Genomic DNA, 10,262 nt, shown 5'->3' with positions numbered 1-10,262 from the left:
TAAGGACACTCAAATGAATGCACTACAGTCAGGAAAACAGGTCGATAATCAGGAAAGAACACATTTAAGTCAAATTCTTGTCCCAATTCATTCTTCCCCTGATAAGTCAATTCAGGAAAGACCGGGGGAAGAAGAAGAAGAGTCAGATCTAAGTTTTGAGGAAATTTTCGGTGAGGAGCTAAAAATATTAGGAGAAGCAGATCGGGTTTGTCAAAATAAAGAGACTGTGTTGGACAATTGCTGCTTTGAACTGAATTTTGAAAAACTTTTTCTTGATGAACTAAGATTTTTAGAAAATAAACAACCACCAAATTTTTACACATCAACCATAAATATTGGGGTTGAGGAAATTGTTAAAGAAAAATTGGTTGTTAGAGAACAAACTTTCACAAATCAAGAATCTAAGTCCAATATGCATGACACCAATAATACCTACCTTCCATTGCCACAAAAATCATTGAACACCCCGGAATGCTTAGAATTTCAGCACATTGTTATTTATATCATGTTGAAATTGTTTAAAATCCGTGGGAGAATTTTCAGCAATAAGGTAGGATTCAATGTAGAACAGGAACTCTTCATGTTGAATATTTCATTCTACATTGTTTATTTTGTTTATTTCAGAATAATAAAAAGAATTTATTCTTCTCTCATTTGAGAGTTTCTTATTCAGTTTTTAAAAAAAAAATAAAAAAAAAGAAGAAGAAAAAAAAAAGAAAAAGAATAAAGTTTTGATTTCATCCTCCTCAGACCAAAGGTAATTGCAGATTTTTATCAGCCGACCAAATGTAAGTGCTTCACTTCTTATCTGCTTTACTTTATGCATCATAGAGTTTGCATTGAGGACAATGCAAAATTTAGGTGTGGGGGTGGGAATTAGTTATTTTTTCTCTTCATTTTACATTTTTAGTTACATTTTTGTTTTTTCCTCCTTTTTCTTTAAAAAAATTTATAAAAATAGCGTCACTTACCAAATTGATGGAGTTATGTAATAATTGATTTAATTGATAAATTTGAAATTTTCTAATCCATTTCTAATCCCTAGTTGGTTATTTACTTAAGATCACCTTTTATGATAACTCTAAATAAATTTCTTAAGAAATGATTTTCAAAGTAGTATACTTTACTTAAGCCTTAACTTGGACTTTTATTTAAAATAATGAAATTTTTGCATGCTTAACTTAGAGTTGAAAATAATTTTTTTTCAAAGTGTCTTGATTTACATATTTTCAAAATATATATACATATACAAAAAAAAAATTGCAAAAGAAGAGTGCGAAAAATGGGCACCAAAAAGAAAAAAAATACTCTTGAATTCGAGGTGATTCTATCTTATAAAGCCTAAGCTGACCGAGTAATTAAGCCCAAGGAGTATTTCCATACTTAATGACCTAAGCCCATTTGGGTTGGGATCCATTAGCCTAAAACTCGTTAAATGGTCACTTAGAAAGCCCGTTAAAGTAGAAAAAAAATCACCAAAGAAGAAAGAGTTAAAAAAATTAATAAATGTTTTATAATTGTATATATGGTCTTGGAAAATATTTTAAATCAAGCAACTTGAAAATTATTTAAAACAAAGAGTTAGCATGTTCTTTTCAAAACTTTTAAATTAAATTTCTAAGTTTGGCTTGGTTTTGTATTGCTACAATAAGAAGATTTTCTTGAAAATATATCTTAGAGTTATATATAAAAAATTGTTTTCTTGAGTGATAACTGGCTCCAATTAGATTATCTAAAAGTTATCAAGTGAATTTAGTTATTTACTGACTTCTTTAATTTGGCAAGTTGACCGAATTTTGTGGGTATATTCACTGCAAACCCTCACGAGACTACAACTCGTCCACTAGGGTAACCTAGGGGTTTAAAGGCTTGTTGTATACGCTAAATACAACCGCGATTCCTGCGAAAGTGAGTTAGGATTTTCTTTTTATTTTCTTTGCTAGAGGACTAGCAAAAGTTTAGGTGTGGGGGTATTTGATAATCACATTTTATTACAGTTTTATACCCTCATTATCTATTTTATATGAATAAATATACCACTAATAATTATTTTTATCTTTTAATTGCAGGTTAATGAAGAATAAATCTCAAACTCTCATCTCTCAACAAAAACCCATTGATTAAATGAAGAAATAAAGCAAAGAAACCCATTGGAAAATCAATTTCCAAATTATCCAAAAGCCCAGAATGAAGTCGTGTAGCCTGTAGAACCCGGAGAAAATCAAAAATCCAATATGAAAAGAAATCATATTCAAAATGGTTGGCCACAAAGAAACGACGATATCTCCTAATCCGGAAGGCGGAATTTAACATATAATATATGAAAATCGCCTATCTCGACGAGACGAAGCTATCCGTGAAATCAGAATTTGAAAATAATGGGCATCGATGTCGGCATCGATGTGGGCATCGATGCTGGCATCGATACCTACATCGATGCCTGCATCGATACCAGATCACTGTAGCGCGCGTCAATGGCTGATTTTGCTTGTCTTGGGGCTCAAGTTTGATCCAATGGCTCTCATTCACTGATGTTTACTATAAATAGGGGTAGAGAGTGAGGGGTTAGAGGTGTGAAAATTTTGTAAACTCCTTTTGGAGAGGAGGGCTACTCTTAATTGAGAAGGCCTTCCAAAATTGTAACTTTTTATTGCAATTAATAATAATAATTTTTTCACCACTTTAAATATTTCTTCTCTTTGTTGGATGATGAAGATGGAGATGAAGAATTATTTAGAGGTTTGCATTTTCTTTCCTTTTTCTCTTTTATTTCCTTTTTATTGCTTATTAGTGTAGATTTATTTCTATGCTTGTAGTTTAGATTTTATTTTCTTGTTAAATAGCCAAGAGGCTAGAACCCTCTTGCCTTAGATTTATTTCATGCTTATAGAATAGATTTAATTTCTTGCATTTAATTCTTGCAATTTTATTTTGTAGTTTAGATTTTGCACTTTATTTTGTAGTTAGATTTTAATTTCTTATACTATTCCCCTTGAGGCTAGAACCCTCTTGGGTTTAGTTTTTCTTTTTGTTTATTTTTATTTTGTTTGATTCGCCTTTAGGCTAGAACCCTCTAGGGAATCACCATTTTCTAAGAAGTGGGTTCAATTGTAGATTACCCATATTTATAATTGAATCCACCATCTTTAATTTCTTGCATTTTCTTTTATTCTTGAATTTTATTTTCTTTATTCTTGATTTTTATTTTCCTTTTCCTTCTTGCCTTATTGATCATATTCATTCTTTGTCACATCCACTCTCACTTATATCTCGTGCCGATTTACACACTATCACTTCCACTCTCTCTATCTCTCCACAATCACATTTACTTATCACTCCTACTTGTCACACACACAACATAAGAACCAATTTTATATTTTCTCCTACAAAACACCTTCCTCGTGGGATCGATATCTTAAATACTATAACTTGACACGGTTGTGCACTTGCAACCTTTTTGGTACATGTTTATGCCGCATCAGTTAAGATATTTCTTAATATTGTAATTATTTGATCATTTGAAAGATAGTGTCATTAGATACTATTATATCACTAGCTCATTGTTATGGTTAAGCATCTTTGATTTGCAAGTATTTAAACTCAAATTTATTTACTTATTTATTTTCATAAATTTTTGTTTTGGGTATTAGTATTTTTCTATTAAACTTTCTCTTTATCGTAGCCTAGTGGTAAAGATGAGCATTGCCCTCTTCAACTGTTTTCTTTTTAAACATTCACTCTTCACGCGATTACTTCAATGCAAAACTTATCAAAGCGCATACTTTTATCACATTACATGGTCGTATTTTACAATGCAATAAAATCCCACAAATCACACACTTATTTTTTTTTTTTTTCATCGCCCAAATCATCACACACATAAATAACACTGACACTCACATCTCAAATACGTACCAACATTTGCATCACACACCCCCATCAATAATTCTCTTGCACGATACTCCCCTTAGAACTAGCCAAGCTCCAAACCACATTCTCAACATCACAACTCAATACATCCCTCTTCTCCTCTAGAGTCTTGGTAAAAACATAACCAACTTCTCCTCTTCACCTTAAATGTTATCTCAGCCTACACACTTTTAAGAACTTCCACATGCTTTGAACAAAAGGACTCCCTGTGCTTATTTTTGTACTAATTTTTTTAAAAAATAAGCACATTTCAATAAAAAAATTCCCAAACAACATAAAATCACCAAAAAATGAAAAGGAAACTTATTTTCCTGTATTGAATCCATGAAGAGTGCTTAACAAAGCGCCAAGCTTAGAATCATATTATGCGATCTACAACATAATTAAATAATTGCACACCGTAGAATTATTGCACATTTTAAGGGAAAATCTCTTTTGAGAATATGAAAATAATTTTCCTTTTTTAAGGCTAATATTGATATGAATTGCTTACTTGTGTTACAATCAATTCAAAGGTAATATAAAATGTCTGTTTCTAAGCATATTTTGTAATTAACCTATAGAGAACAAAATTCTTAAAAAGGTTGGTCAATTTAGATGTGAAGCCTGTTTGAATCGTTCACATTAATCATGGTTGATTGTAAATGTTATGAAACATAAGAATGCAAATAATGGTTATATATACCAAGACTGCAACACTACATTTAAATATAGGTTAACCTTTGGTAATTAAAAAATTAATAGAGCCAATTTACCTACAAACTTCAAAAGTTGAATTCAATTAATAATCCTTTGGTAATTAAAAAATTAATAGAGCCAATTTACCTACAAACTTCAAAAGTTGAATTCAATTAATAATCCAATTGCATTAGCCTTAGTTAAGCCAATTTACCTACAAACTTCAAAAGTTGAATTCAATTAATAATCCAATTGCATTAGCCTTAGTTAAATACTTAATTAAAATTGAAAAAATCCACTAAAATCACACAATTAAAGAAGATAAAACTACCAGAAAGATGAAGACAAACATGTAGTACCCTTTCCAACTGGACCTTCACAAACTCGAATAGTATTGGCGACTGTGTAACAATTAGAGATTCGTAAAAAATTTAGTAAGGAAAGGTTTTTGGCATTATCGGTATAGTACAAACAAAATAGTAAAAGTGATTAAAAACAAAGTGAAACGAACCTGTAATACTCTTTCCGATCGGACCTTTGTAGATTTTAATGATAGATAAAGTAAGCACTAATTGAAATGATCAGGGGGAGTTGCGTTATTGTTCTAACTGCTGATGATAGAATCTCTAATGGATAGGGATTAATTACAATGCAAGAAAGTTGAACACTTTTCAAGATAAAAGAGGTCGGTTAGACCAGCAAAGAGATCACTATTTGCATAGACGAGAAAAAAAAATATAGATAAATTTAAAATAAAAACAACAATTTTGTGCTGAATTACCTTCTAGTTTTTCCTTGTATTTTTCTAGAATATCAAACTGCAGGATATAATCCGCCTCTTCCTTCTCTAAACTGCAAAATATTCAAAATCCACAACCCTAAAAAAAATTTATCTATGTTAGTACTTGACTTCAGTCGTTAGCTTGAGTCTCTTTGCAATTGTTTTCTGCAACTTCCTCTTCTTTGCTTCAGTTTCCTGCACAGTAAGAATATAAAAGCAAAGCTCTTTTGTTCATATGTTAAAAAATAGATATACTAGGTACAACAACGAGGGAAAAAATTAACCCAAAAATATTGAGAAAAGATCAAAAAGAGTTGGACCTAAAAAGAATTAACTCAGATAAGCATCACGAAGGATAAATGCAAAACACACATATAAGAACACTGCTAAAAAAGTTGAAAAGATCCTTCAATTTTAGAACCGAAGGAGACTACCCAAATTGATGCCTACCATGGAGAAGTCAAAATTGCACATAACAACAAACTCCAGATCTCTGAATCAAGAAACAACGATAACTCATCAAGCAAATAAATTCCTAACCCTATAACAACGGATCATATGTACATAAATAGATTTTTAAAAGAAAAAGAGCAGATCTGAACAAAAAAGAAAAGATTTTATTATTACCATGAGCAGTTCATCATAATCATGCAAAAGGGCCTGATGCTTGAATCGATCATTCGCTTCCTCTGAATCCATCATCAAAACCCTGCTCCCCTTCTTCATCATCTTCAACAAATTCCAATCCGAATCCCAAATAAAGGAGGAGAGAAAGAGGAAAAGTCTATAATAATAATAATAATAAGGTGGAAGGAGGGGAAAGATCTAGAAAGTAATAAAACATCAAAGATTTGAATTTGGGATGAGGATGGAAGATATTAAATGAGAAATTTAAACTTGAGAAGCCAAAATGAATGCAGGTCATAGAAAATTGAAGCAGAAGATGGAAGGTTGTTGAAGATACAAAATATTGTTATTTTCAAAATAATGAATAATATTGGGAACCGAAATTATGAATTCTTTAGAGATTGACACGTGACGGATAAGGCTTGCCATGTGGCTTTTTCAAGGGGAAGAGATGTCATATGTGACGTTTTCAAGGGGAAGAGATTTTAGATATAGAATATAGATAATCTCTTTTGGCAAGTAGCAGAGAGGATCCAAGTATTGAAAACATACTTATTAGATCATTACACTGACCTTAGAATCTCTCTCTTTTGTACTAATTCATAATGCATGGTTTCGTACGTATATATTAATCCATAAGGATCGCTTGATAGTTTGTGATAGTGAGAAAATGTGAATAATTTGGTGGTTGTACGCTTACGAGGTAGAGGTTGAAAATTCTAAGTTTGCAGGGAGTTTGTTGGTGAGATTCGTGGTGGATTTAGCTCGCCTTCTAAATTTATACTCTGAAATGTTTTCTAAGATCAAAAGTCATTTTCATGGATTAATATAAACTGGATATTTTTGTGCAGGACGATAATCCATTTTAAATGCTTAGTTATCCATTAAAATGTATTCTAGATTACTATGGTATTATGTTAAAGTCTCTTTCTTGGCATCAAAGTAGAAATTATGATAAAATAAATTATCTTTGATAAAAATAATGTAACAACAATGAAAAAGCTTTTATTCTAGAGTTTGATATTCAGCTATATGAATCCTACTCTTCGGTTCAATTATGTTGTTATCATGTCCTTCTAATTATATTAGGCCAACTCTGACTTCTTTTTCCCTTCATAGTTCTTACATTACATCCTTTATTTTATCAATACCATTATATATATATATATATATATATATATGTGTGTTAGGCCAACTCTGACTTCTTTTTCCCTTCATAGTTCTTACATTACATCCTTTATTTTATCAATACCATTATATATATATATATATATATATATATGTGTGTGTGTGTGTGTGTGTGTAAAATGGTCAGATTGGCATACTTTTTCGAGGTTTGGTGACATATTGGTATATTTTCTTTTAGTTTTGTCAGATTGATATAATTTTTCAACTCCGGCGCCATATAGGCCTTAAATTTGGTAGGAGTTACTGTTCCGATCAGGGCTGATGGGATTTTTGGCCGGAACAGTAACTAAATTTTGTCCGGAACAGTAACTAAATTTGGCCGGAGCAGTAACTCCGGCCAGATTTAAGGCTTATATGACGCCGGAGTTGAAAAAATATACAAATCTGACAAAACTAAAAAAATATATACCAACATGTCACCAAGCCTCGAAAAAATATACCAATCTGGTCATTTTGCCCAAATTTAAACAAAGAAACACCATTGACTACGTTAAGCCAAAATGCTGCAGGCACCATTTGCACATATGAATCCCATGGTTGAGGTCACGATGTGGATGTAAAGGAGAGTGTTCCATTTTGACAGAATTTTTGCTTGACGTTCTATCAAATAACAGCTGGGATGTGGAGAAAACTAGGTATTCATGTAGACATGGAGGAGAGAGGGAGTGATGAGGATGTTGTAGCCAATATCGAGTTTGAGGAGAGGTTATTTACAAGGAAGGATGAAGTCCTGCAAGAGTTGAAGAGGAGGGAGGGGTCAAGGCATGAGGAGAGGAAGAGAAGGTGTTTAGGGTTTTGGACAGGGGAAGGAGGAGGAGAGTGATATGCTGAGTTAATGGAGGAGGATAGAGGAGAGAAATGATTAAGCATGTGGTTTAGAGAAGAAGAAATAATAAAAAAAGAAGGGTGGTTTCGGATTTGCAAGTTTTTTTTGGAGAAAAACAATATACAAATATTATGTATTAGACATATGGAGAAATACAATAAACAAATATTATGTATTAGACATATTGGGTTTAAAAATAAGTTAGGATTAGTGTTTTGGGTGTACGAGGCATTATGGAAGTGGGTGTGTATATAAATAAGTTAGGGGGTAAAACTTTGGGTTTAAAGACAAAAACCTCTTATTTTTTTAATAACCCAGCCGAGAATCGAACCTAAGACCGCGGGAGGTATATTGGAACCTCTCAACGTTTTAGATAATCCGTAGTGAGTGTATGGAGGGTCGTTATAGTAATCAACCTAATTAGGAAATAATTTATGTGAGACTCCGAAGATCAAGATTGATCAAGCAACTGCGAATTGTCCAATTCTAAAATTTTCTGTTAAAATGCATATCTTTATTATTTACTAACTGAACTTCAAAATTTGTGATGAAACATATGTCATGCTATCCTCCTTTTTATTTGACTTTTTTCTATTGATGTCAGTTAGCAAACATGGGGTTTATATTAGAGTTATGAGAGTAAAATATACCGTGGCAACCTAAGTATTAAGATTATGATTAAAACGCAACCTTTAAACCATCAAAGGGTCCAACAAAGAACCTAGTTTTTTGAAGGGATAAGGGAACCTACTTCCAGTTAGCAACAGTAGTTGGGACAAGCCTAGAGTCCAGACAAAAACTTCTAGACAGAAGATGGGCCGACTGAACACTGTGCTCTATGATCCACAGACCTAAGGCCCACTAAACAATATTGCTGTCCGCTTATGGTTTAGATAAAAGCTAACTGGAATTTCTCATGTATAAAAATTAAATGAATCAAGGCTTTCAAGAGCAGAGGCCTGTTATTCTCGTAGCTTTTGGTTTCTTATAGCCGTGGCTTCAACGAGTGCCCAAGTCGCTTAAAATTCTAAGAAAAACAATGGATATCAGTTCACTCTTTTTGGGTCTAAAAAAAATTACATACAACTTTCTTATTCGTAATTTTAATAGCGTTTATCCTTTACATAATGATAACTACAGCGTACTTTTCGAAACTATTTCGGGTTCTTGATGACTCGTCAATTTGATAAGAATCCAAGTAGCAGTGCACAAATCGTTCGGAGAGCATAGTTTATTACTATTTGAGCATACCAAATCTAACATAGGATTGGTTCTTAACTTGGCCGATTTTCTTCTCTATTTTACTAGTGTGAAGTGTGAACACATATTTTTTCTCGTACCACAGTAATCCTGGTTTTAACTGCTCCATTACTTTGCAAATTGTTACAGTACCTCTAGATTATGATACAGTATTCTAATGTGCTACAATTGGGCTTTTTGTTTTTAGGTCCATTTGTTTACTAAGCTTTATCTTTAAACCCAAGTATTATTAGTTGTATCTTTAAACCCAACTTTTTTTTTTTTTATCTTTAAACCCAATTTTCTTATATAGGGGGACCCACATATGAGAGTATTATATTTTGGAATTGGGTTTAAAGATAAATACAAAAAAATATATAGGGGGACCCACATATGAGAGTATTATATTTTGGAATTGGGTTTAAAGATAAATACAAAAAAAAAGTTGGGTTTAAAGATACACCTAATAATTTTATATTTTGGAATTGGGTTTAAAGATAAATACAAAAAAAAAGTTGGGTTTAAAGATACACCTAATAATTTTTGGGTTTAAAGATAAAGCTAGTTAAACAAATGGACCTAAAAACAAAAAGCCCTTATTTTTTTTTCCAAAAGACAGTTCAGAGGAGTAAATTTCACTTTTAAAATTCGCGCTGACATGAGATACTCACTAAGACGCATTACACGGACCTACTAGGCGAGCAACAACGCAACACAGGTCTCTAAGCATAATAAAAAAGAAAAAGTAAAAAATCAGTTTAAAAAATAAAAAAGCTTCTATCTACTTGAATCAGCATAAGCCTTATTCATAAATTCATGAAATTAACGATCGTAAGCATTCAATCATCTGTACGAATTCAATATAGTTTTTTTTTTATTGATACAGTGTGCATAGTTTCTACGAATTAATACAGTGACCTGTCTATGATTTTTTTTTTATTCCCAAAATGACTAAAATACATGCCCCGGGGACTGAGCACATGTATGACAGCG

General features: G+C 32.1%; 1 protein-coding gene across 1 annotated transcript in view; it reads left to right on the top strand.

Annotated features, from left to right (window-relative positions):
• Positions 1-10,262, top strand: part of LOC109825464 — a 17,507-nt gene that overhangs the window by 1,402 nt on the left and 5,843 nt on the right. The gene's annotated exons all lie outside the window — the stretch shown is intronic.

This window comes from Asparagus officinalis, chromosome 10 (genome assembly GCF_001876935.1).
Source record: "Asparagus officinalis chromosome 10, Aspof.V1, whole genome shotgun sequence".
Classification (NCBI taxonomy): Eukaryota; Viridiplantae; Streptophyta; class Magnoliopsida; order Asparagales; family Asparagaceae; genus Asparagus; species Asparagus officinalis.
The sequence above is the reverse complement of the archived record's forward strand: the minus strand, read 5'-3'. Positions and strand labels throughout refer to the sequence as shown.